The sequence below is a fragment of the Anas platyrhynchos genome, chromosome Z, assembly GCF_047663525.1.
Source record: "Anas platyrhynchos isolate ZD024472 breed Pekin duck chromosome Z, IASCAAS_PekinDuck_T2T, whole genome shotgun sequence".
NCBI lineage: Eukaryota > Metazoa > Chordata > Aves > Anseriformes > Anatidae > Anas > Anas platyrhynchos.
In genome coordinates, this window is record NC_092621.1 from 51,742,874 (window position 1) to 51,768,557 (window position 25,684).

General features: G+C 38.6%; 1 long non-coding RNA gene across 1 annotated transcript in view; it reads left to right on the forward strand.

Moving 5' to 3' along the window:
- The window catches only part of LOC101793756 (uncharacterized), a 30,403-nt gene extending 9,032 nt beyond the window's left edge, over positions 1-21,371 (forward strand). The window contains exon 5 of the long non-coding RNA XR_003493000.3: positions 140-21,371. This is a non-coding gene — a long non-coding RNA (uncharacterized lncRNA). The remainder of the gene's footprint in view (positions 1-139) is intronic.
- The last annotated feature ends 4,313 nt before the right edge of the window (positions 21,372-25,684 follow it).

A 25,684-nucleotide genomic window follows, 5' to 3' on the forward strand; every position in this document is an offset into this window, starting at 1 on the left:
CATGAGATAGTGGTTTACATGGCTGCTAATTTCCAGCTTGTGATTTAATTCCATAGCATATCAAAGCATTACCTAACTTCCACCAGTTTTGCTGAGTATATGCTGGATCTCCACATCATTGTTCATTTTCTATTGGCAGGATTATAGCATGTCTCTGGATAACATTCCTAGGAATAAGCACAGAAAATTTGCCAGCTGAGTTCCCACAGAGATATGAGCCTGACTTGGAACCTATCACTTGCTCTACCTGCTCCTATATTTTCTGCATAGTGAACAACTCATTTCCTCAGCAGTTCTTGAAATCACTTCAATGCTCTTATTTGCCAATTGCAGCAGGAGAAACAAAGGTAGAATTTAACAGTTGCATTTTGCAGTTGAAGGAAAGATGGAAGCAAACTAGTAAAGAAAAAGAGAGACGTAGCCCTTTTAAAACAGGCATTCACTCATTTAAGTAACTGAGTGACATTGTCAGGAGGTACAGGCATGTATTGGTGATCTTGATGCCTGGCAGGTAAAAAGAGTGAAGACATTTTCTTACCCTATGGAAATCCATTATAGGTCATGAACTCTAAATTTCTCATCATCAGACGCCACACACTGGCTTTTCTTGAAGAAAGAATTAATATACAACGTCTCAAAGCTTCATTATATTTCACTTACATGTAGAACATGGTTGAACTTCACTGGAAATGGTATTTACTCTCTATAGCCTTGTTTTTTTAGATGCTTTTTGTTGTTGTTGTTGTTGTTTGTTTTTTCATTTGTTTGTTTTGAGTCAGGGTAATAGAAATATGTGCTTTACATCAGGACTGAAATACACCTGCAAGTTAATGGGCAAACCAGCTTTTTTTGTTTATATATATATATAAACAAATAATATATATATATATATATATATACAAGTCATGATTCAAGATTCTAGAATAACAGTGTGAGAAAGTAAGTTGTGCTGCAGTAGAGAATTACTTTTCATAATTCCAAGGCAGTTATGTAGTCATAATAAGGAGAAATGTTAAGTAGATAAGTAGACAATAGAAGGTAAAATAAGCTAGAAGCTTGAGAAAAACAGGATGAACAGTGTGAGAACAGTAAAACAAAGATCACAACTTCTCAAAACATAAGAAAGAAGGAATTAAAAGGTTGAAAAAAAAAAAGAAAAAATGTACATAGATGGTATAGAGGAGTGTTGAGTAGCTTGTGAACCTGCTGTACTCGGCTAATAAGGAAACAGGAGAGGTGATCAGGCAGAAGGTAATAGGGAATAAAAGGTTATGATTTGTTTACAAAAATGTGCTCGTAATTGACAGCATGCCAACCGTTGCAATCACGAATAAAATAGCTTCACAGAAGATCCTGTCTGAATAAAATTGTTTTGAGATGTTTCTCACAACAGTTTTAATAGTGGGGAAATTGTATATGAATGGATGTTGAATACTGAGCATGTTGGCCCATGGATGTGCAGAAAATCTTGATTCATATTTGCATGTAAAAATTTTCTGAAAGCTTTCCATCACATAATTCCATTTTCTTTAGTTTCTTATTTCTGTCTAATTTCTCCACAGAAATCTCAACCCAGCATTCCAATGGAAAACAAACAAACAAACAAACAAAAATACCATAGTTGATCTGGAGAAAAAATAAACATGTGAAACTTTATATATGACACCATCTATAAACAAAAAATACTGAAAGTTTGCCCTTTCAGAAAAAGGAATGGGGAAAAAGGCTGAACCTCTGTTTCTATATCTAACAATTCATATGAAATGTGCACTTCAGTTGTTCATTATTATTATTATTATTATTAATATTATTAAACTAGTTGCTTTACTAGTGGTTAAACAGGTGTGGCTCAGAATAAACTGAAAGACAGTTGTTGGCTTCGGCAAGCAGCCATTTTGTGTTAACAATGACAAGATTAACAGCAAGAACATCAGAGGTGGAGCTTTTTGAAAGCTTGTCAGATTTTTGTTTCACGTAAGCAAAGCAATATGTGGGTGGTAAAAAAACAACCCTTGCTATAGGCAAACTTGAGAAATTCAAACCTGGAGTTAGTTGCCTACACTTTTTTTTTTTTTTTTTGTCATATCTGTATTGTTGTGATTGACTAAACAAGAATCTGAGGCACATAATCTGTTTGCAGATAAAACAATCTACTAGTGTCTGTAATTATCACCAAAGAAATCCCAAGATTGTACAACCTGGCTTGCACTAACTGTCTAAAAGTTCATCTGCTTCTCTAAATCTGAACTCCCCTGATTTTGTCATCTGATCTGGAAGGTCATGAGATCATACGTGTTTGTGGCATCAATAGTACTTGTTTGTTCAAGCAGAAGAAATATTACCGTTGGGCTGTAGTATATTTTAATTAATTGTTGTAATGCATAAAGGGACTGCTAGAGGTTTTTACAAATGTTATGTTCCCTCAACAGACATACATGTACTGATGGTATGCTAATTATTTCCCAAACTGAAATTATACAGTGACCGACGGGATTGACATAATTTATCACAAGCATAACCTGATATCTCTAATGTCAGAGGCTTATACTTTGTTTGAAACTGGAAGTAAGGAGCTTTGGTGATTTTTATTTATTCTGAAATTAGTGATCCAACTGTAGCTCACTTTAGCCGAGTTCTTGTTTTGTTCCTTTATAGCTTTGGTAGAAGTTTTTAAAGAATTTAATTTTGATGTCTTTAGTTCAGTCGTAAATGCTGCCAACTCCTGAGAGCATGCTCAAGTTCCTACACCTCAGTAATTAGCTGGAAGTCAATAGCAATACCTGTGTGTCTAAATCTTGGCAAGTTTCATTCCTGAGGCACCTTAACAAGCCAAATGATTTTCTAAAGTGTCAAGCAATTGGTAGTTACAATAGGCTTCTGCAAGACATGATTAAAAACACAGACATTGTCCCTAAAGCCTTTTACCCCCTACTAAAAAAAGAGTGTTCCTAAAGGCAAAGTGACTGGCAACTGCTCCAGCAGAGCTGGGACCCAGGACTTCATCTCTCTTCTCAGTGCTCTGGACACAATACTTGAATTTACGGGGATATGTGCACTCAATAAAAAGTCAAGATAAACCGAAGGGTGCAACTGGACAACACAACTAAGCTAATGTAGCATCTAGCTGACTCCAGAATGGCCAGGTTGTCTGAGCCAGCTGCAAAGTGTCTTGAAGCACCAGGCTCACAGACCATGCGCCCTACAGAAACAATGGGGTTGTTTGTTGCCAGTGGCCCTCCTGAAGATGTTCACTGTTCTGACAGCAATTGCCCACAAGACAGGGAGAAAAGTACAGGTGGGGGCAGGCTGGGCACGGGAGCACTCCTTAGGACACTATCCTTAGGACACTATCACAAGAACTTCAGGTGCCTTTTTCTCTATCGTTAAACCACACAAACATCCACAGGTGTACTTTTAACTCAGCTTGCTAAAACGTGCAAACGAAATTGCAATGTTTGTTAATGGACAGTTAGAAATCACCCCTTTCTTTCCCTCCACCTGAGGTGGACTATTTTGCTTTCTATACGGCATCCCTGCTTCTTAGCATGCAGTACATGTGCCAGGAAAAAGTAGGCTCATCCAGGTCCAGTTCCAAGGGAGTAGAGCTAGCTTATTTAAATCAGAGGTATCATAATGCCTGTCCACAGCCCTGAGTACAACAGCCCTGAATTATCTTACACGTGGCACTTCCAGGTAGGATCTACCCAAGCTGTTCCACGTTCAATACAGCAAAATGCTAATCAACACATGCAATTAATTACTGTCTATAAGTAGGGCCTGAAGCCTTAATTAACATTCCTCTCTGATTAAATTATCACTGATGATTCCAAGTCTCAGGTGAAACTGAGTGTCGGAAGTTTTTAGTGCTTGATCTTCCACCCCCCTGTCTCCCAGGACTTCAAAGTAAACATAAGGTCCATTTCCCAAATCCGATGGAGCCTTGCCATGCTCCTTTATTTCCCTGGCCGTATTTCCTGCAGCAAAAATCCTGAACTTAGCAGTTTTGCCTGTTTCACTGTCCCTTGATGTCACCAGATCTCTGCAATTTAGTTTTATAAAAGGCTTAAGAAGCTAGTCATTTATTTTTCAATGTTAGAATGTTACTGGTTTTATATTTGAGGTGTTTCACAAACAAAGATGAGGAAAGACAACCTCTAGCAACCTCTAGCAACATATGACTAAATCCAGTCACTTGAGTGAACAATGTTCATTTTGAGTTTTTACTACCTTGTCAGTCAAAGTAAATTTCTCTGCCTTAAAATGATCCTTTTGTTGTGTCATTTCCATCATCCATATCTCCTGTTTTGTTTTTGTAGCTTATCTCCTGTGTTTCAACATCTGAAATGGTAACTGACTGTAAATCCATCAAAATATATATTTGTAATTAAAATGCTGTTTTCTCAAAAACAGCATGGTTTTATATCACCAAAAATCTAAAAGCACTCTAAAATATTACAGAAACTTGTGTGTTAGCATGTTACACTTTGCTAAAATCTAGACATTACTTTTTAAAAATTAGGGTAGACAGAAGCCTGCCCAACCATCTCATGTGATGAACAAATGTGTCCAAGTATTAGATGAAGTGCTTGGAAAACTACCAGACTGAGATGATTAATAACAAGGAAGGAGGTATTTACTTCTGGGTACTCAGCCAAAGTTTTTGTTGCCTATAAGAGCATGATGGTTGCTAGCTGACATCAACCTTTAGAGTCCAGGTGATTAATTTGTTTTACTAACTGTGTTATCACCTCCTTCAAGGGGACTACCTTAGGGTCAAGCTGATCCTAATGGGCCCCTAACATCAAATTTTCAGATATTCTAAAGTACTGGGAACATCTAGAGACTTCTCACTTTTATAAGGTCATATATGATAAAAAATATCAACAAAAATATCAAAACAGACTGAAACAGTTTCCCATACCAAGTTTTCTTTTCTTTAAAATGAAGACAATAACATATCTTTATCTCTTAGATGAAAATGCATGTTGAGAAATATGCTTGGGTACTTGGGGGGAATTTGTTACAGATATGCAAAAATCTGTATTAAAATATATGTTGATTTAGATCGTTATTTTAGTAAATTGTGTGTCATATAAAGAAAACTGTTTTGGTCTAGATAATAACTTCCTCTGATTTGCAACTTGCTAACATTTTTGAGATTTTGATTTTAGTCCTTGGAACAGTGAGAAATAAATATTTCAAAATCTTGTATATTTGCATAAGGTGGGGAGATGAATTTCCTTCTCATCTCCTCTGCTTATCTCTATCTTCTTGTGAATTGTCATTCACCTTTTAGCTCATCTTTATGTTATATGCATTTCATTTTCACCTTTTCACATAGTTCTCTACAGCTACATAGACTTAATACATTTAATCGTAGCTTAGTACTATAGCTCTGTATCATAAAGAAAACAAGCGTATAGATATAGCATAATTAGTATCTTACATCAGAATGAGGGAAAGTAATGAGTGATTATAATATCTGGCTGGAATACGTAACTATACTTCCAATTTGATACAGTGTCAGTGTGTCATGATTGGGAAATAACTTTGTGAAGGATATATTTTCTCAGAAGGTTTTTTGTTTTGTTTTCTTTTGTTTTTCTGGGAAAATAACAAACAACATTGGATAGTTTTTGTTACCTTTGAATAGATGTGTTACTAGAAAAAGCAGAAGACTAAACAGGTTTTATCCACTAGCTTAAATTTTAATAAAGTATAAAAACTGCCTCCAAGCAACCATCCAGTTGTGCCTTTGAGTGAGCCATTTGGGGCACTTTTTTCATTGCTTACCTTCTGATTTCGCTCTAGGACAATACATACCAGTGGGCAAGAAGTATGCTTGCCATATCAGAGCTGTAAAGTGCAGTCCCAAGGAAAATGAATGAAAGAGATGAAGCTGTTCCTTGTGAAATGTTGATGTTGTTTCAAGGTCCAAGCATTCCAAAGAATTAAGATGTAAGGCATAGATGGAGGCATTCCCTCTTTTTTTCTTCTGTGGCCTAACACAGAACATGAAGCTATATCTATTGCTACCTGTGGGATCTCAACAAATAAAGACAGATCTGGACCCTCTGCCTCACAAAAGTGCTGGGCTGAAGACAGTCATATGGAATTTCCTCCTTTGGTTGGGCCTTGTTGCTGCTGTTAGCCTGTTGTTTGCAAGGGCTTTGTAACTCTGTCTCCCTGTTTTGGACAATGCCCATCTTTCAAGTTCTTGTGCCTGATTTCTGGCAGTGCACTTAAAACTATTTGTGATGATTATTCAGCAATTTCTAGAGCATAATGCAGTGAATCACCTTTTGCAGTAAATATTTCTTCAAGAGGCTTGGGGTGTAAAACAATACCTGCTTGACATATTCTGGTTAAGCCTACCTGTTGCTAAAGTTGACTGATGAGTCGTCAAAGGATACGGATCCCTGCCCTTCCTTTACAAGCACTTCCCACTTAATTTTTAGAGACTTAATAGTTGAGTCACTGTTATATTAAAGAGTCTCCGTAGCTAGAGACCATAGCTCAGAGTGCTCATCAGTCACTAGCTAAAATCATTTTACTATCTATCTCTGAGTATATGAATGTGAAATATTCTTGCTTCATGCCCCACAAAAGATCCCTCATCAATTCTGAATGCAGCCAAAGTCAGGCACCAACTCTTCTAGTAAGAAAATGATTTGTTCTTGCTTAACAGAGAGCAATAGTTGGATTAGAGATGCATTGGGCAAGTTACTAATGAGGAAGCACCTCATAAGCAGTGTCAAGAAGTCTCATCCACAGGACCTGGGGTTTCAGTGGTTGGCTGAAGGAACAAACACTTTTTTTTTTTCTTTTTCCAGTGACTGGTGGATGAGGTATTCGAATTTGAAATAAATAAAATAAAATAAAAAATATTAAAGATGGTAAGTGTAACCCTACATATCCTTCACCCACTTGTCTTGCATTGATGGATGGCCCCTCAGTTCACAGCTGGCAAATATAAGGTAATCTTATGCCAAAGTCATCATGGGTCAGGTGCTCCTTCAAGAATAAGGTAAGACAAGACAGAAAAGTAAACTCTGCTACTCCATTCAGTACTTGCTTTGATGAGGTTTTGGCTCAAAGGCAACGCATTTTTTTATGAATTGACCACTGAGGTGTGAGCTTTTTGCAGGGCAGGTAAGAAGCAGTCAGGCTAAATCCTTTGGTCCTACTGCTACTCACTGGCAAATGATTTGGTTTGACAGCAACATGCCCTGATGAGATGCCCAAAGACACCCATAAATGACTCTTTGTTTCATAAATATTTTTGTTGGACACCTTGATGCAATGACATGACAGGTCCCACCTGTGATACAAACCTTGCCTGTACGTGGGTAAGTACGAGCCTAATACAAGTAACCCAGACCTTTAACACTGACTCAACCATTTCAAATTCATGCAATGTGCAAAAACAAGACAACCTACTTGTCGGACCGACCTACACAGAGCTTTCTGGAACTCCCTAGGTTCCAGCCCTGAAAAGTTAATTTCCTTTTGCCCCTTAAACCTCTATTCCATGTTGGGACATGATCTGCATGCATATTCCCTCTGTTTTACCTTTTTCTTTCTCTGTTCCTTTGCCATGTATCTCGGATATTCCACAATTTATTACCAGGAAACCAACAGGTGCTTGACAGATGGCAATTTGCCTGCTATTAATTGCTGGGAAACTGCTCACTCAGAGATCTTATCTGTTCATTTTCTACTCCTTATACTAATTGGCATTCCTGATTGGTGATAAGGAAGAATAATTAGATATAGATGGAGCATTTTGACTGATGTAATCTACACAGCAAATACCTGTACAGCAACAATCACAACTGTGCAGGAGCTGGCAGAAAGATTTGCATAGAGTTTGTGTGTGGTGTTCAGAAAGGCAGAAAGCTGGTGAATTACCATGCAGACTTGCAGAGCTAGCTGGGATATCAGAACAAGCTAGAAGGTATCATGTCGGAAGGTGTTAATTAGCATTGCCAAAGTCCATTCTCTAGTGTCGATAGCCTTCAGGAGCAGGCAGCCTTCAAAACCCTTTTAAGCAAATAGGCCCATTAGTGGAGGCAACCAGAGCAATGCAAGCTGGAGCCAATCATTCCAAGGCTGAGCAGCACGTGCTCATGCTTCCCACCACCCTCCTCCAAAAAGGGCAAACCCTGTTAACCCCTACTGATGCTATTTTTGCACTGTCTCAGTGAAGAGCTCTGCAGGTGCTGGTCTCTGAAAACCGCACACTCTGGGGTGTGCACACAGACACTGCCTGCCAAGCCCAGGCTCTGCAGAGTGGTGGTGTTTCAACTTGCAGCAACTGATTTCATGAGCTCTGGTGATCATCTGCTGTGTTAACATGAGTCAAGGGAGATCCCTACCAGGCAGGACAGCAGAAATGAACAACAGATGGAGCTGTTCAGAAAAAGGAATGTTTCTCAACAAAAGCTTTCAGAAATATTTATTTTATGAGTAAAGATTAATGTCCTTTAATTTGTTATGGAAAAAAAAAATAATATTGCATTAGGTAACTGTTTCAGGCTTGTCTGCTGTGATAGATGTTTAATGAAAAACAATCTGGAATTAGTCTAGGGCAGACAAGAAAAATTTCCTGAATGCTGACCATTGAAATTTTAATAACAGAGGAAGTAGCATGTATTTTGCTGGGGTTTGTGTGTTTGCAAATGACATGCAATATGCTATTATGGTAAGAGCAATGAGATAATAGAATTCCCTCCTGGCCTACAGGTTCAGAGATCTCTGTAAATGATGTCTCAAGTTTGCTAATACTCATTTACACTTTAAAATTATTGTATTTTCTGTATGTTCACACCCTTTTTATTTTGTCTTTCTGTGACTCTTTCACTGAGAAACACTGCTGACAAGAACATTTACCCAATGGCAAATTCAAAGCCAGTTAGGTGGAGTTTCAGCAAAACACCAGGTTCCAGCCCACATCCATGAATACTCTCCTGAGAAGGCCAGCTCTGAGAACCTGTTTCAGCTCATTTTGAAATAGTAATATATCACGTGAATAATCACATAATCATATTCTCCTCACAGCAGCTCATATGGTACTTGCTAAATATTAAGTATCGGAACATGTATACAAATAAATTACAAACCCAAATAGAAAAGAGTTGTGTGGATGAAATATATGACCATTTTGAAGTGAATGAAAAAACAAGGTTCCTCCAACCATCACTCTCTGAAAATGTACTCACCAGGGGCAGGAAAGAAACCACCACCTTCTTTCTTTAGATCTTTTCCTTTCTCCCCTACTTTGCAGACTTTTATCTGACATCAGGAACCTATCCTCCTGCACCTTCTCCATGGATGAGAGAATAGCTGCACTTTGTAGTCTCTCTGTTTGCCAAAACAATCAGGTAGTATATTTATAGGCAACTATAATCAGCTACAGCAAGCAACTAATTTTTCTTGGAGCAGTTGAACCTAACAGGAGGTGGATATAACCTTTCTGGTTCCTCCTTTACTTCTTTTTAATTTTCTTTATTTCTTTACCCTTACTATTATTACATTTTTAATTAATAATAGGTTGGAAGGAGGGAGGGAGGGAAAGAAAAAGAGAGAGAGAGAGAGCCTGCTCCCTCTTTCTGCAAAATAGATATATATATAAAGATGACAATGTGATAAAAAATACCCCTACTTCTTGACAATTTGTGCTACAGAAATCTCCAGGTCTTTGGCCTGTGAAGGAATCCTTATGTGATGAGAACTTTTCTACTTGATAAATCCTAGCTTCAGGTAGTATTTCAAAAGAGGTAACCTCTAGAGGACTCAAACATGATGATAGAGGTCACATGACAGCTACCACAAAACAAGGCAAATCTGTTTTAAGAAGATAAAGTAGTCCACCAGCTAATAAGGGCCTATGTTTGTGTGTGGTCCTGTGTTAAGGAATGATTGAAGGTCTGAACATCAGGAAGCACTTCGTTACTGTGCAGATATTTACCTGTGCCAGGAGCACTGGCACAGGTGGCCCAAAGAGATGTTGGAATCTTCCTCCTTGGAGGTATTCAAAAACCATCCAGGCATGGTCCTGGACACGTGGACCTAGGTGGTCCTGCCTGAGCAGGGACATTGGACCAGACATCCTCTCCAACCTCAGCCATGCAGTACTTTTGTGGTTCAATCTGGACCTCGGCATCTTCGTGGATTTAACACTGAAAATAAATGGAAAAGAAATTCATAGTGAAACAGTGAGATATGGAGATATGCAGTTCCTTTCAGATGAAATAAATACATTTGCTTAGTTTCTTGAACACCTCTGTTTTGTACTGAAATTTTCTATCTCCTGCTATTTAGCATTCATCCTTGCTACTTCTGCAGGTATGTTTACAATGGAGAGGAATAATTACTGGAGATCCTGAAAGATTCATTCCCCTTGAAGTTGAGAGTCCTTCTGCATTTGAAGCTTCCCCTGCACTTGGACTCCTTAATCCCAGTGTTCCTAACCTTGGCCTATGGTCTCTCTAAACCTAAAGGAACGGCAAAATAATCCTCTGGGCAAACATTTGCACTTGGCCTTTCTGAATTTCTTCTTGCCCACATTAAGGAGAAAGTCATGAAAATTAAACAGCTTTTAGTCTGCCATCCAGAAACACTGAAGTCTAAACAGCTTTTAGTCTGCCACCCTGCTTGGGGACCTGCCTGCTGTTCCAGGACACGTACTACATGGATTGCTTTCCTGACAGTGTCAGCAGGATCTCTGGGCAAATCAGTTTGTTCCCTTTCTGCTTGTTCTTTATTGATCTCACTTATTCTTCAGAAAAGAAAATGCTATCAATCTCTTCATGCTCTGTAAGCAATAGTTTGGGGACTTGATTTTATTCCAGACCTCAAACCACAGCAAAATCTAGACATTAACAGTGCCCAAGACTATATAGAGTAAAAACTGATATATACCCCCATATTTACTATTTCAGACAGGCAGTGCTTCGGGGTTTGTTTCTTGTCCAACCAGGTTTAGCCTTTAACTAAAACAGAGTTTTCAAAGTGTCTGGATCCCAGCCTAATGCTAGTCCAGGGGAAATGAGACGATCACAGTGGTAATAATATGTATGTTGGACTCTTAGTCAGATGTGGTTGTTCTATTCTTAGCTTATCTGTCCATATGGGATTTCAAAAGAGGAGAAAGTCGTGTGGTAACAATTTGCTTGAAAAGGCCACTGTTTTTTCAGTCTGAAGGTTTAAGGGGGTTGTTCAATTTTCATCCAGATGTTAAAAAAAAAATAAAATTAAAAAATGCCAGCTAGTGTAATATTAATCAGCTCTGACTAGATGTTGTATTGCTGGGGTAGCCAGGCATATGCTTGAGTTGTCAGGTTCAGTTTTCTTTCAATTTCCTTTGATTGTATCAGTCGGGACTGGTTCACATTACAGTTGTGCTGGCAGTGGCATGCTTTTCAGGGAAGCCCACCTATCTGCATGATTCAATGGCTGTGAAATGGAAGTAACTGCCTGATTAAAAGTGTCCTGTGCATTGTGCAGACCTTGCTGGTCCCTTCCCCAGCCATTCTGCCATGTCGTGGTGTGGGACTGGACTGGGACAATGTGCACCAGAAGTGTAATAGGCTGCAGACCTGCTCCCCCTTCACAGCTTGTTCTGAGGGAGGATCAGCTGCATTCAAAGGAAAAAAAAAATATTGGATCTTTCTGTGATCATGATACTTCAGATTTAATTCTGAGTACTGATGATGTGATTAAAGCACAGAGTAACCTACCTGTGTGAACTCAACATAAGCTTTTTTTTTTTTTTTTTCCAGGAACCTTAGTTTCTCAACTTGAATTTCTGAAAGACTTTGAAACAGAAGCCAAAAGTAACTCTGAGTGCTAAAATATGACTATAAAGATACAATAATTCACTCCTTTATACCATTTTTTTTTTATTTTCAGCAATGAAAATACATAAAATTAACAAAAGTATGAAAACTTCTTTTAATTTCCCTGATTATATATATATATACGTATTATATATCGATATGTTTAGTTATTCAAGATTTCTTTTTTTATTTTTATTTCTTTTATTGTTTTAATTCCCAATAATTTCAGTTTTACATTGCTCATATGCCTTGGATGTTGACTCTCCATTTACACTCATGCAGATAAACTTTACAGTTGTAAGCATTTATGGAAGTTTTTGTAAGGTCATACCTAAGCCTGACTGAAGTGGATAATACCAGAAAAAGATCCTGTTGACATACTGTTTTTCACATCAGCTAATTTTCTTTTCATGGTATTGGTTTCTAGAAATATTTAATTCTCAGTCTTAGAAAAAAGCATTTCTTTCAATCTTAGAAAAAAGCATCTGGATTGTACTTCAATATTTTGTGATTACATTTCTAAAAGGACTATTATTGTCAACATTCAGAGAACAATTTTTTTAGTATGTTCGTTATCCTACCACTTTTTCTCAAAACAGCAGATCTTAATTAGAATAGAAATTGTCACTTTGCAAAGATCTCTGCTAACTAATACGTTTACTTAGACTTTACTTGCTAAGATATTGCTGACATGGAATACAAAACATGTTTACTGTGTTTTGACTGAGTGAAAATAACACTAGAAAAAAAAAAAAAAGTCATGATTTTCTCCGTATTGTGGTTTCATGGATATCTGCACAAATTGTTGGACACATAAAATCTTATCCTTATGATTTGACATGTACTTTCCACAACCAAGGTTTATATCTTATAGAGAGAGGCAATGCCACCAGGCATGACTGGTTGATCACAATGGAGGGAAAAAATTTGCATTTTATGTTGTAAAATAATCCTGCTGTAAGGAAGAAAAGTATTGTAAGTGGTTTTGGAGTCCTTATAACAAACAATTTGTAAGTAGATGACAGGTTTGAGAAAAATCTGAAGTCCTTTGTGTCTGATGTCGTAGGGGATTTTACAAAGACAAAGGACAAGGTCAAATTCTGCTGCTGCTCACTTCTGCTCATGGTGCTTTGCAAGCCTTGAGCATCTGAAACTGTGGATAGCAACAGGGGTCTGTCTGAGATGGGCATCAGTAGATCCGCTGCACCACAGTCCTGTTGGAAATCTTTTAATTTCTTTGGCTTAGGGAGGCCTCAGGTGCAAGCAAAAAACCTCAGCCTTGAAAAGGGAGACACTAAGTAATGTTGGGAATCTCCCACTTTGGCATCATCTCTAAGGAATCTGTCTATGACCTAACATAGACTAAGAGTGATGAAAGCTCATTTGATCACACAGCTAATGAAAAAGCTTTGTTTTGCTTTTATGTATACAGCAAAACCACATCCCCTGTTTAGTGTTAGAAACAGTAGTAGCTTCATTTTTCCTTTTAGTGTATAGGATTATGTTCTGGCCTACTCAGTGAAGAACCTATGACTTAAATGCAAAAGAGTGCAATATAAAGGAAAGTGTAATATGGTGGACCAAATCCAGTGTGTGAAGTTTACTATATTTATATATTTAAGTTTCATACACATATTTTAAAAATATATCCTTCTTTCTCTGTTCTGGCCAAACTTTTCAAATCTTTTTCTCCAAGTGTGTTAAATCTTGCTCACATAACAGCAAGTGTGAGGCTTAATAGACTTTATACCACAAAGAACCTTGAAATTAAATTATGTAGGATTATTCCTTACAAACAAATAATAAAGTTAAAACTTTGTTCAAAACAAAACTTTGAGCTCACAGATAAACTAATCTGTTCTCTGTGATTTGCTGATCTTTGCAGTGAAAAATACTCAGAGTAATATATTTTATTCTATCTAGCAACCAAGAAAGAAAGTGATTGTGCCTGTTTATAAGCTCTATGGATATCTCATTTTTTCAGGCTGAATCTGTAGTTTTTGTGGTTGTGTAATTTAACTAATTGAGTACTAGTCCCTTGAATAGACTGACAACCTTCTGAAACTTTATCTTCTGTACCAGTAGTTACTAAACCTGTCACAACAACATAACTAAGTTATGTTATAGATGGTTACATTCAGGCAGTGAGGCAGTGAAAACATTGAATTGAAACCCATTAACACAAGCAACCCTCCTTCCACACACACACCCCTTTTGTTTTTGTTTTTGTTTTTGTTTTTCCCCCTATAGACTCTGTTAAATCCCTGTCAGAAAAGCAGCATCCCATCTCTACTACTGCCATAGATTTATTTTAGCATTTGGACAAATACTTTAAACCTAGGGCCAGATTTTGGACCTCATAACTAACTTAGTATTTGTCATTCATGACATATAACTGAGCATGTGGGCATGGTTTAAATGGCTGTTTCCTCAGTGTACTGGATGATTATCCGTTTTCCTTCCCTTTGCAAAGTTAAGAAGATGTTTTGAAAGGTATTAACAGATGAGAAAGATTTTTCTAAGGTTGTGAAGGATATCCATTCATTTGCTCTAACAGTAGGAAAAAGGGGATAGAACAAGACTGTGTGTGACAGCAAACCAAACTGGCGACTTCAAGGAAAAATGTTAAAGTGCCTTAAGCTTTTTTTAGTTTCATCATCATCAAGTGCTGCCTCAGTCATGAAAATCTCAGCTCACTTTGGAGATAAAGGGGATCTCAAAAGATATAGTAAATTGTGTGGGCTTTCAGCTAGGAAGTAGACACAGATTCTGTCCTTTGAGCTGTGTAGACCAGGAGTTTTCCTCAACCAGGAGACACCCTTGTTCTGAACATTGCTTTGATCCCAAATCACAGGAAACAAAGTCAGGAGGAAGTGTTTTGCCTTTCTGCTTCTCATTTCCCAACCTGGCCAGAGCCAGGAAGTGCAGAGATAAGGTTAGTGACAAAGACTGCTTTAATAAGCTTGCAAAAGCTACTCCCTTCCTTTTAGGAGCTTTTCTCTCGCTCTGTCTTTTTTTTTTTTTTTTTTTTTTCTCATTCTCTATGCCACCTGGCAAGCCAGTCTCTCTCCCCAAGGGCCCATTAGGCTTTGCAATACCTGAAATGCATCAAACTTGGCCAGCTCATGGAGATATCTGATGATATAAATTCTATGTGCTGAAATATGTGGAGAAGAGATTTCCAATTTGAGGCTAAGCAATATAAGATTATGAAAAAAGAAAACACATTCGCTGGCAAGGATGAAGTGACTGTGACATAGGAAAGGAATGAAGCATTCTAGCTGTCCAGTTTTGTACTGTTTACCATAATGATAATCTCCACACAGACACTTAGCATTATTGAGAACTTTGGCATGATTTATCAAGTGAACACAATCTGAACAATGTCTTTTCTTATTGCTGTAATGACATTGCAAATTCATAGCTAATGTCTGTGATTTGTTATCAGATGGGTGGATCTGGAAGTTTCTAAGGCTTCTGCTATCTACAATTAACTTTCCCCATCGCAACAATCTAAATCCTCCCAAAACACAAACAGTTTTACACTTAATTAACTTCAAGCCCTTGAGTTTACAGACACACTGTTCTGCATAACGCTGAGCCCAAATGTAACTGCAGGGCTGGATCTGAGCCACCAGTTCTTCACCTAGAAATTCTCCGACTCACAGCAAAGGAGCCCAGAGCATGACCGTTCTGGCCAGTGCACAACTATGTTCATCTGGAACGTGGCTGCAGTGCCTCCCAAGAGCTGTCCTCAGCCTTCTCCTACTTCCACCTCCCCACTGTGCTGTGCTGTGGGCTGGGACCAGCTCTTCTGTGCTGCAGGCTGCTGGCAAGGGTGGAAAGGTGCCACTCAGTGCTGGGTCTGCAGCACAGCTGTGAGAGGGTAGCACAGCTGGGGAGACCAGCCCTGCCAGGGAGTGGCAGGCATGAGGGAAATACAGTGGCCAGTCAGGTATGACAGTGGGAACAAGGACAGAATTCATTGTTATATATTGAACAAACACTTCATTTTGGCCAAGAAGCTCCCCAAAAAAATGACACCTCACCCCCCACCCCCAAACAAAGAAAAAAAGGAAATAAAATTTCCTTGTCTGGGGTTATGATTTTGATGTTGTTTCTAAAAGGAGAAAGGGGAAGGGAAAAAAATAAATAAAGGAAACTAAAAAAAAAAAAAAGTAAAAAATATATTTTTAAACAAAGGGTGTTCAGTCTGTAAACTAAAATGAAACCATATCTCAGGATACTGTTTCAGCAGGATTTCTCTTCTAGTCCTGTTAGTTATTAATCTTCACACTACAGTTATTTACCTGCTGTCACAAATCAGATAATCACAATATTTCCTAACAGCAAGAAATGAAGTCTAAGGCCCCACCTAATCCAGACAGGTGATGTCACTAGATTTGGTAATCTCAGGCTGTCATCTACCATCCATCTTATAATTCAATTACCATGCCTATTACTTTGTCAACCACACTTATGCAACGTATATCAAAACCTACTTGGAAAACAGAACTTGTATGTGATTCACAGCTGGAGTGTAGAAAATTTTGTGTGTTTGGGGTGTGGAGAGGAGGAGGCAGACTATAAACAGGGGAGAGAGAAGCAGGATGGGACTGTGGGCTTGGGTTCCAGCAAGGCTCTAAAAGTTCTCTGTGTCAGGGAAATCAGGCATGCATTTCTGCCAAGTGCGCATAAGCTGGTTGTTACAGGACTGAGATGCAAATGAAGTCCTAAACTTAATGATGATACAAATCTCGTCAGAAGAAACTGAATGAATCCATTGTCCTCTCTGCCTGTCATTTCAGTTTTTTTACATGCTCAGGGAATCCACATTGCTTAGATTAAATTAATTCCTTGTCTTGCCCCCTGCCTCTCTTTAAAATAAATAAATAAATAAAATGAAATTAAATATGTTCTTTTATGTACTAGCTTTTGGTTTAAGAAACACTACATGCTAAAACACAATTTTCTGGCCCATACTAAATCCTTCTGTTGTGCAATTGTAGGATGCAAGGGATCCCAACCAGAGAAAAAGGCTGAAAATATAAAAGCAATATGAACTATTCAGTTGGAGTTTGTGAGTGAGGTAGAAGGCACAGACACTGAAGTCATGGGAATCTTATTGATGAACATAATGTTGGTTACTTAAAAGTACCAAATTTCTCAAAAAATAAAGAATAGTAATAATTAGCCTCAGTACAGTGATGCACGTCATAGCACAGGGCAGAACGAATAACACTAACAATGCATCTGAATGTCTCATGTCTCTAAACCCATTGCTAGGTAGGAGACTGAAAAATGAGCATCAGTCATTCCTAAATCTTCAGTTTTGAGCAAGTCCTGCTCCTCACAAAGCTGGTAGAAGCTGACTATCAGGTAACTCTCCCTTTCATAAGGACCAAAACCCTGGTCTACCTGCACTGCACACTTGGAAATTTGCACAGAGTTTCTAGATGACTGGCCTGAAAACAGTGAATTCCTAATATGTTCAGTATTACAGCCTAAGAGCTGCATATTCCTGGTTCTGTATCAAAACTTTAGCCCCATTGTTTTTTATGGAAATTCTCAAGTGAAGAAAATGCGAACCACTATCCAGCAATAAATCAGGTTAGATTTATATATTTCAGAATATTACTGTCTAAAAAACTTTATCTCCAGCCAAAATTGTAATGATTTCTGTTTTACACTCAGCAATAAAGCTGACTTGAACTTTCTAGCAAAGAAAGATTTCTTAACACTCTTCTTATGCTGTACTCTATAGGAAATAATATTAGAAACATAAAACATGACTTAATTTCCAGTAGACATAAAAAAGCAAATTTTTATTTTGAACAATGGAATAATGATCTGTTAATAAATGATTGTTCCCACTAATGGCCACCAACGCCAAGCAGAGGTGGGCTGGGCGATTCAGAGATCCTTGCCTGCCTTTGCAGCTGTATATCTTTGAGCGGGTCAGTTTATCCAGAAACATTTGTAAACTGGCAGGTTACTGTGCTCCATGGAAAGCCTGACTTTATGTGAAAGAGCTTGTGAGTGCTGGTGGCTTGAAAGCACGAGGTCAGCTTGTGTCTGAGCACTTGAGAAATCTGGCATCAAGGTATCTTGCAAAGAAAATCTATTGCTCTGAATCAGAGTGACTTTCTTAGCACGTGATATCTGGTAGATACCTATATATGTTGAAATTGTTTCACTGTTCATGAAACAAGCTTCACTGCATGACAAAACACTTCCTTATAGTAGATAGGTGTTGCCTTAACCACAAAAATGTGTGTAAGTTCAGCTGAGATAAAAATCCATCATTTCATATGTTTATTCACAGGTTTCAAACAGTTCAAATGTGGGTTTTCTTCCAGTACCTTTGGATCTGTACCTCTACAACATCATAAAACTTGGTAGAGATAAGAAGAGGAAAAAAAAAAGAAGCAGAACTTCTGCTGAAGTTTGGTGAAATGCAGTAAAAGAATCACATTTTTATGCACTCAGAACTAACCTTGTGCTGATTGCTGTGATTCCTACACTTCTGGTAAAATTTCACAAGTTCTAAACAGATGAAATTCTAGAAAACTGATATTTAGTGCTAATGCATGTAATGAAATACCATCCAAAAACAAACAAGCAAACAACAGCAGTATACTGATATTTCATTTTTATTCTAACTTAATAAATTTTATGTGTATTCTTGTGGTATTTGTATTATAAGTCTCCTTTAGAAAGAGTTAGACAAAGAAGAGGGGAAGACTACAGAAGAATACTTCTCTTCAACAGTATAATACTGAAATAATAATTGTAATGCATTCCACAGATATGATTATTGTACCTGCATGGTTAAATTTTGACATTTTCAGAAAGGAGAAGGAATGCACACAAAATATGTGGCTGGGCAGTTCATTATTCTGGCACTGAAAATATCTGGAATAACCTGAATTCTACAGTTATTTTATTTTATTTTATTTTATTTACTTTTTTCTTTTTTTTTTTTCTTTCTTTTTTTTTTTTTTTTTTATGAAAAGAAACCAAAAATTATAGCCCAGCTTTAGAGACCAGAGAATCACATTTCAAATCTATTTGACAACAGCACAATTTCTGTTATTTTTGTGGAGACATACAGAACGTCCCTTTTCTTAAAATGTAATCCTGCATATTTCAGAGAATCAATGATTGGATGAGACTGGAAGGAACCTTTGTGGGTCATCTGGACCAGAGGTTAAGGTAAAGCAGACTGCTCAGGGCTGTGTCCAGTCAGTATGTGAGTATCTCCACAGAGAAGCTACCATTTCTCTGAGAAGCCTGGTCTGATGCCTGACTGGTTAGTCAGTGCTGTGTTTAATTGGAATTTTCTGTATGTTGGTGTGTCTATTCCCTCTTATCCTCTTACTGGACATCGTCTGCATCCATCCAACACCATCCAACCTTACAACCTCCCATCACCTGTGCACATTAACACATGTATTAGTTTACATGTATTTCCCACTAAAATGCAAAATATCTCATTGCTTCTGCTTCAATAAACCTCCATCAAATAAAGGATATTTTAAGCTTTGGTAAGTGCACTCAGTGAAGTAACTCAAAACCAGATGTTTTTTATCATCCTATTTCTGGCAAAGTCTTTCACACTAGGGATTTTATCTCATGCACTATGAACAGTGTCATGCACGTGTTAGAATACCCCTGTGGATTGGTTTATGTGGGTATAGCTGGCTGCCAATTCAAACAGCATATGACAGAAACTGAGAGATCTTTTTCATAGGAATGATAAAGAATGTTTTGTGGCAGTCCATCTGAATTGACTCCAGTGAGACATTTCCACTCTGAGTTAACTGGAAATTAAAAAGTCATGAAATTATATCGGGGAAAAAAGGATGGTCCAGGACCTCTAAAGCACAGTTCTGGCAGAAGATTTGTATTTATGAACCCTAAGCTCTGTCCCATCCTTCCCCCCCTTACCCCACCCCATCCCCACCCCCTTTTAAATTCACCTTGTTGCTTTTTCCTCCTCACAGAAAGAGAGAGGGGAAAAAAAAAAAATAAGAAAAGAAAGTTTTTCCTTCCTTTCTCTGTCTTGCTTTGCTGTTTATTTTTTTCCTAAGAGGTCTCCTACTGAAACCCTGATTCAAACCTAACAAACTGAACATACAGAGAAAAAAAATGAGCAGCTCAGTTCTAACATCACAGACCATCTCTTTACTTGTCTTGCCCAGAGGTAAGATCAACAATAGCAAAGCAAATAGTTGTTTTCTTACCTTGATCTTCAGGATCTCCAATATCTAAGAAACTGTAGTTTATTCCTGTATTTAACTAGAAAGTCTTTGGTCGCAATGAAATTAATACAATTAATACTTTGCCTTGTGCATATAATCCCATACAACTTTTCCTTTCGATGGAATTGTGCAGTGAGCCATCCCGCTAACAGTCTTTGGGTTAGGTCCATAGCTACTGACTGAAATGCTTAATTTTATCAGCACCAGCTATCTCTGGAAAAGGCTGTGTCTAAGTCTCATGGCTCTTCTTTGCTCCTTCTTTATTCTATGACTCTGAGTAGACCATGTGCACTGCCCCTAAAAAATCTGATGCTTCTATTATTTTTAACTATGAATCTGGCAGTACAGATTTGTAAAATTGCAACTGGAAAATTTCTGGCCTGCAACTGAGGCTAATGATTTGAAGGAAGGAGCAAAAACAGAACACCTCCCATACTCAATTTTCTTCTCTAAATTGTACTGTCGCAAATTGTATTTGTCTTCACCATCTGCACGTCTTCATATTTCTTTTGCCTGTTGGGAGCCAGACTTAGCAACACTACGAACTGGTTTCCTCCCAGCCTGGATGCCAAAACTGTGCTTAACTGTCAGCATCACAAAGATGTGTTGACTCTAGTATGACTAAATAGCCAAAAGATGTGGGTTTAAAACAACAGTTCTCAGACTTTTGGCACCACAAACCACTGTCAACTAGTAGGATGCTCACTGACTACTCCTTGTACAGTCTAATATTAATTGAAAGCTCTAACAAGCCACTATGGTCCTGGTGACTATGGCCATGGATACCAATGACAGTCTGCAGACCACAGGCATATAAATTAAAATGCAAAGAATCTCAGGCTTAATTGCCACTTCTGTGTTTCATCTGATTTTATATCCACATTATGCAAAACATCCAACAAATGGCATTTGCAGTTCCCAGCCAAGCTCGGCTCAATTTAAAACAAGCCCGTGTTTGCTCAGAATGGACCTGCTTTAAACATACTTGCACGATAGTTTGATTTTTTTTTTCTTTTTTTTTTTTTCTTTTTTTTCTTGGTTTTAGTTAGTGGGTTTTATTGAGAACATATTTCCATAGCTCAAAACAAAATAAGCCTAAGAGACAATTTTCTTATCCCAGCTTTTGGAGAAGATATATACATATATATATATGTATATATATAAACAAACAACTCACGGATTTGTATTGTTTTCAGTGAGGCATCTGCAGTTATACAGAACAAATCACCACATATTAGAGGTATAACCTTCCTAAATAGATAAAATCTCTTTGTAAAATCAGCTAAGAAGCCTAATAAGCTCTATTATTATTATTATTATTATTATTATTATTATTATTATTATTATTATTATTATTATTATTATTATTATTATTATAAATGTAAATGGGTTTTTGATAAAAAATAACAGTTGATATTATACTGTAGTTAGTAGTGCATGTTTTTCCTGGTTCAGGCTTGAAAATGTATATGTTTCAAGAAGAATCAACACCTATGTTGCTTTAATATCTCCTATTTTGTTTGCTTCTTCTCCAGTAATGATAAATGGCATCTTATTAAAGAAAACAATTTATGAGATTTTCAAAAGCATTCACTTTGACCATGCTCTATTTTCTCAGAGTAGTTAAAGCATTCTGGAAAGGTATTAGTTGAAACAGAATTAGGATATTTATGTTTGCTTCTGAAATTTTCCTGCAGAAGGAAACATTGTCTTTTCAGCTCCCCTTGCACAACATAAAACCAATGCTTCCCAATTTTGTCCATATTTTGAGAACGCCCCAATAGTGGTAAAAGCTGCTATTTCTCCAGGACTAGTAGACACACTCTTTAAAAATAATGCAATTCCACTTGGCAGTTTTCCCCTTTTTATACCACTACACCAGCCTGGATCTGTGGGAATTTTTTACATGCAAGGATTTTGGCAAAAGAAGGTAAAAATTTCGGTTCTGGGTGCATACAGTGTGAAGAGGTGTGTTTATCAGCAGACATGAACTTACCAGTACTTAAAAAAACATCTTCCTTTGTGGCATAGAAAGCTAAGTACTTAATTGCCATCTTTGCAAGGTTATAGATTACCACTACAGCATGGATACACTCATGAATTCTTTTCATGTCACCCAGGCTGCTGTTTCTGATGGGGTGAAACAACTCATGAAAATCTCTGGACACCGTGTCTAAAATTATGTCTGAAAGAGTCTAAAATTGAGCACTTGGATTCTTTCTGATTTTCAACTTGAAGAGCTTTTTTTCTTCCATGAGACTTAAATATATATAGAAGTAACAGACAAAAAAAGTAAATGGGTAGAAGAGTTTGCTTCTTCTGAAATAAAAGCCAATCAAATCCCTTTTATAACTGAGGCAGAATAAATTTAGAGGAATGCCAATCCAATTATCTGAGACATTAGATGGTCTTAATGAACCAGAAAAAAAAAAAAAATCTTTATCTTAAAGAGCAGTAAATATTTTACCCAGGCATAGTCAACTTTGTTACTCTTGGTCATATGTAGTTTCCCTTTCACAGTGCCTCTACAACACTGTGCAATGGTCCATAGAGAATATCCAGTCAACTATTTGTGATTACAATTGCAAGAATCAAACTTGGCACTGAAAGGAGAGCAGTCAGAAAGTAAGGGGAAAAAAATGCACCTGCATTCCTTAGCTTCCATGCAACGGTATTATTTCCTGATATCTTTCAAATTATTCTGAATTACATTTAGATCATCCATGCTTCCCTGTTCTCTGTCCCTGCATCTTGCATCCCACACAAACATACCTGCCCTTTACTTTGGCTGAGAAAAATCACTTTGGTCCTCAGGAAATAAAAGTATTTTATGCTTTTCAGCTGGAAAGGCCCTAACACAATCAACATCTGAAGTTTCTACAGTGTTGTGGACTGATTAGTCCACAACATAACATAACAATCATACACAAATGAGCAAATACATGTGTTTTCCCTCTAAAGTGTTTGTTGCATGCATCATAGGATTTTATTTATATATTTTTATTTAGCAGACAAAGCAAAGAGAATGTGATCCAGATTTCTGTGTCTTTGCAAAGGGCAGGAAACATGCATATAAAGCTTAGCAGAACACTTACTCTGCTGTTCCCCTTTGAAATCAAACCCTTCCAGGCTTCCTTGTTAGGTTGTTTTACTATTTTCATAGAAATTGAAAGGGGTAATAAAAGTAACTTCTTTGTAATGTTTCATATTTGTTACACTACTGCAGAATTTAATTGATGAGGCACTCTTGAAATTTGCCCAGTCCCTTGGCTTGGACCTCAGATGCATAAAATGTAATTTTTAGCTCTGGGTCTACCACTGAGTCTTTTTCACAACCAGGCATACTTTGGGTTTAGTACCTTCATAAACAAGACACATTTCAAATTAGTCTTGTCATTTTTTACAGTGCAAGAGAAATGGAGGGGGAAGGACTTTCATTTCAATTTGATGTAATATTTTGAGTCAACACAAAACATTTTTGTTGTTTTGCCAAAAGAAAAAAAAAATGGAAAAAACAAAAACACAATGTATTCAGCTGTGAGTCAAGCCACGACTTCCCAAGTATTCTATTTTGGCTGTCACACTGAAAAAAAAAAAAAAAAATCATTAATCACACAGAGGTATGCTGCCATACACCACAAGATGAGTGGCCATTTGTATTTTAACTTCTCTGAATGCAGAGGGAGACAGTGAATTTCTTGCCTACATTTATTTTTCACCCCTTTCAGATGGAGGGAGCATATTGTTCTTGATACCTGGCAAATCCAGCCACCATGCCTCAGCAATATCATGGGCCACTGGCAAAAGAGTTATTGTACAACCTGCCCTTTGGTTCTCTGTTCAATCTAAATCAAGAGAGGATTTTTTACACTTGTTGCTCAGGGTTCCTGCTTCTCTGTGCTGGTCATCTAATCATCGAATCTCTGGAAGAATCACAAACTCACCAATGCCATAGTTGTGCTGGACATCTGACATGGACTGTGTAATAGTATCACTCATTTCACAGAATCACAGAATCACAGAATTTCTAGGTTGGAAGAGACCTCAAGATCATCGAGTCCAACCTCTAACCTAACACTAACAGTCCCCACTAAACCATATCCCTAAGCTCTACATCTAAACGTCTTTTGAAGACTTCCAGGGATGGTGACTCCACCACCTCCCTGGGCAGCCCGTTCCAGTGCCTCACAACCCTTTCAGTAAAGAAATTCTTCCTAACATCTAACCTAAAACTCCCCTGGCGTAACTTTAGCCCATTCCCCCTCGTCCTGTCACCAGGCACATGGGAGAACAGGCCAACCCCCACCTCTCTACAGCCTCCTTTAATGTACTTATACAGAGCAATAAGGTCACCCCTGAGCCTCCTCTTCTCTAGGCTGAACAAGCCCAGCTCCTTCAGCCGCTCCTCATAGGACTTGCTCTCCAGGCCCCTCACCAGCTTCGTCGCCCTTCTTTGGACCCGCTCAAGCACCTCGATGTCCTTCTTGTAGCGAGGGGCCCAAAACTGAACACAGTACTCGAGGTGCGGCCTCACCAGAGCCGAGTACAGGGGGACGATCACCTCCCTAGCCCTGCTGGTCACAGTGTTTCTGATACAAGCCAGGATGCCGTTGGCCTTCTTGGCCACCTGAGCACACTGCTGGCTCATATTCAGCCGACTGTCCACCATCACTCCCAGGTCCTTCTCTGCCTGGCAGCTCTCCAACCATTCCTCTCCCAGCCTGTAGTTCTGCTTGGGGTTATTGCGCCCCAGGTGCAGGACCCGGCACTTGGCCTTGTTGAACTTCATACAGTTGACCTCAGCCCATCGGTGCAGCCTATCCAGATCCTCCTGCAGAGCCTTCCTACCCTCGAGCAGATCGACACACGCACCTAGCTTGGTGTCATCTGCAAACTTACTGAGGGTGCACTCAATGCCGTCATCCAGATCATTGATGAAGATGTTAAAGAGGACCGGCCCCAGCACCGAGCCCTGGGGGACGCCACTAGTGACTGGCCTCCAACTGGACTTGGCTCCATTCACCACAACTCTTTGGGCCCGGCTATCCAGCCAGTTTCTAACCCAACGAAGCGTGCGCCAGTCCAAGCCAAGAGCAGCCAGTTTCTTGAGGAGAATGCTGTGGGAGACGGTGTCAAAAGCCTTGCTGAAGTCAAGGTAGACCACATCCACAGCCTTTCCCTCATCCACCCAGCGCGTCACTTTGTCGTAGAAGGAGATCAGGTTCGTCAAGCAGGACCTGCCTTCCATAAACCCATGCTGGCTGGGCCTGATCGCCTGCTTGCCCTTCAAGTGCCGCATGATGACTCCCAAGAGGATCTGCTCCATGAGCTTCCCTGGTACTGAGGTCAAACTGACCAGCCTGTAGTTCCCCGGGTCTGCCCTCCGGCCCTTCTTGTAGATGGGCGTCACATTTGCTAGTCGCCAGTCAGCTGGGACCTCCCCCGATAGCCAGGACTGATGATAAATGATGGATAGGGGCTTGGCCAGCTCCTCTGCCAGTTCTCTCAGTACCCTTGGGTGGATCCCATCCGGCCCCATCGATTTGTGGACATCCAAGTGCCGTAGCAGGTCACCAACCA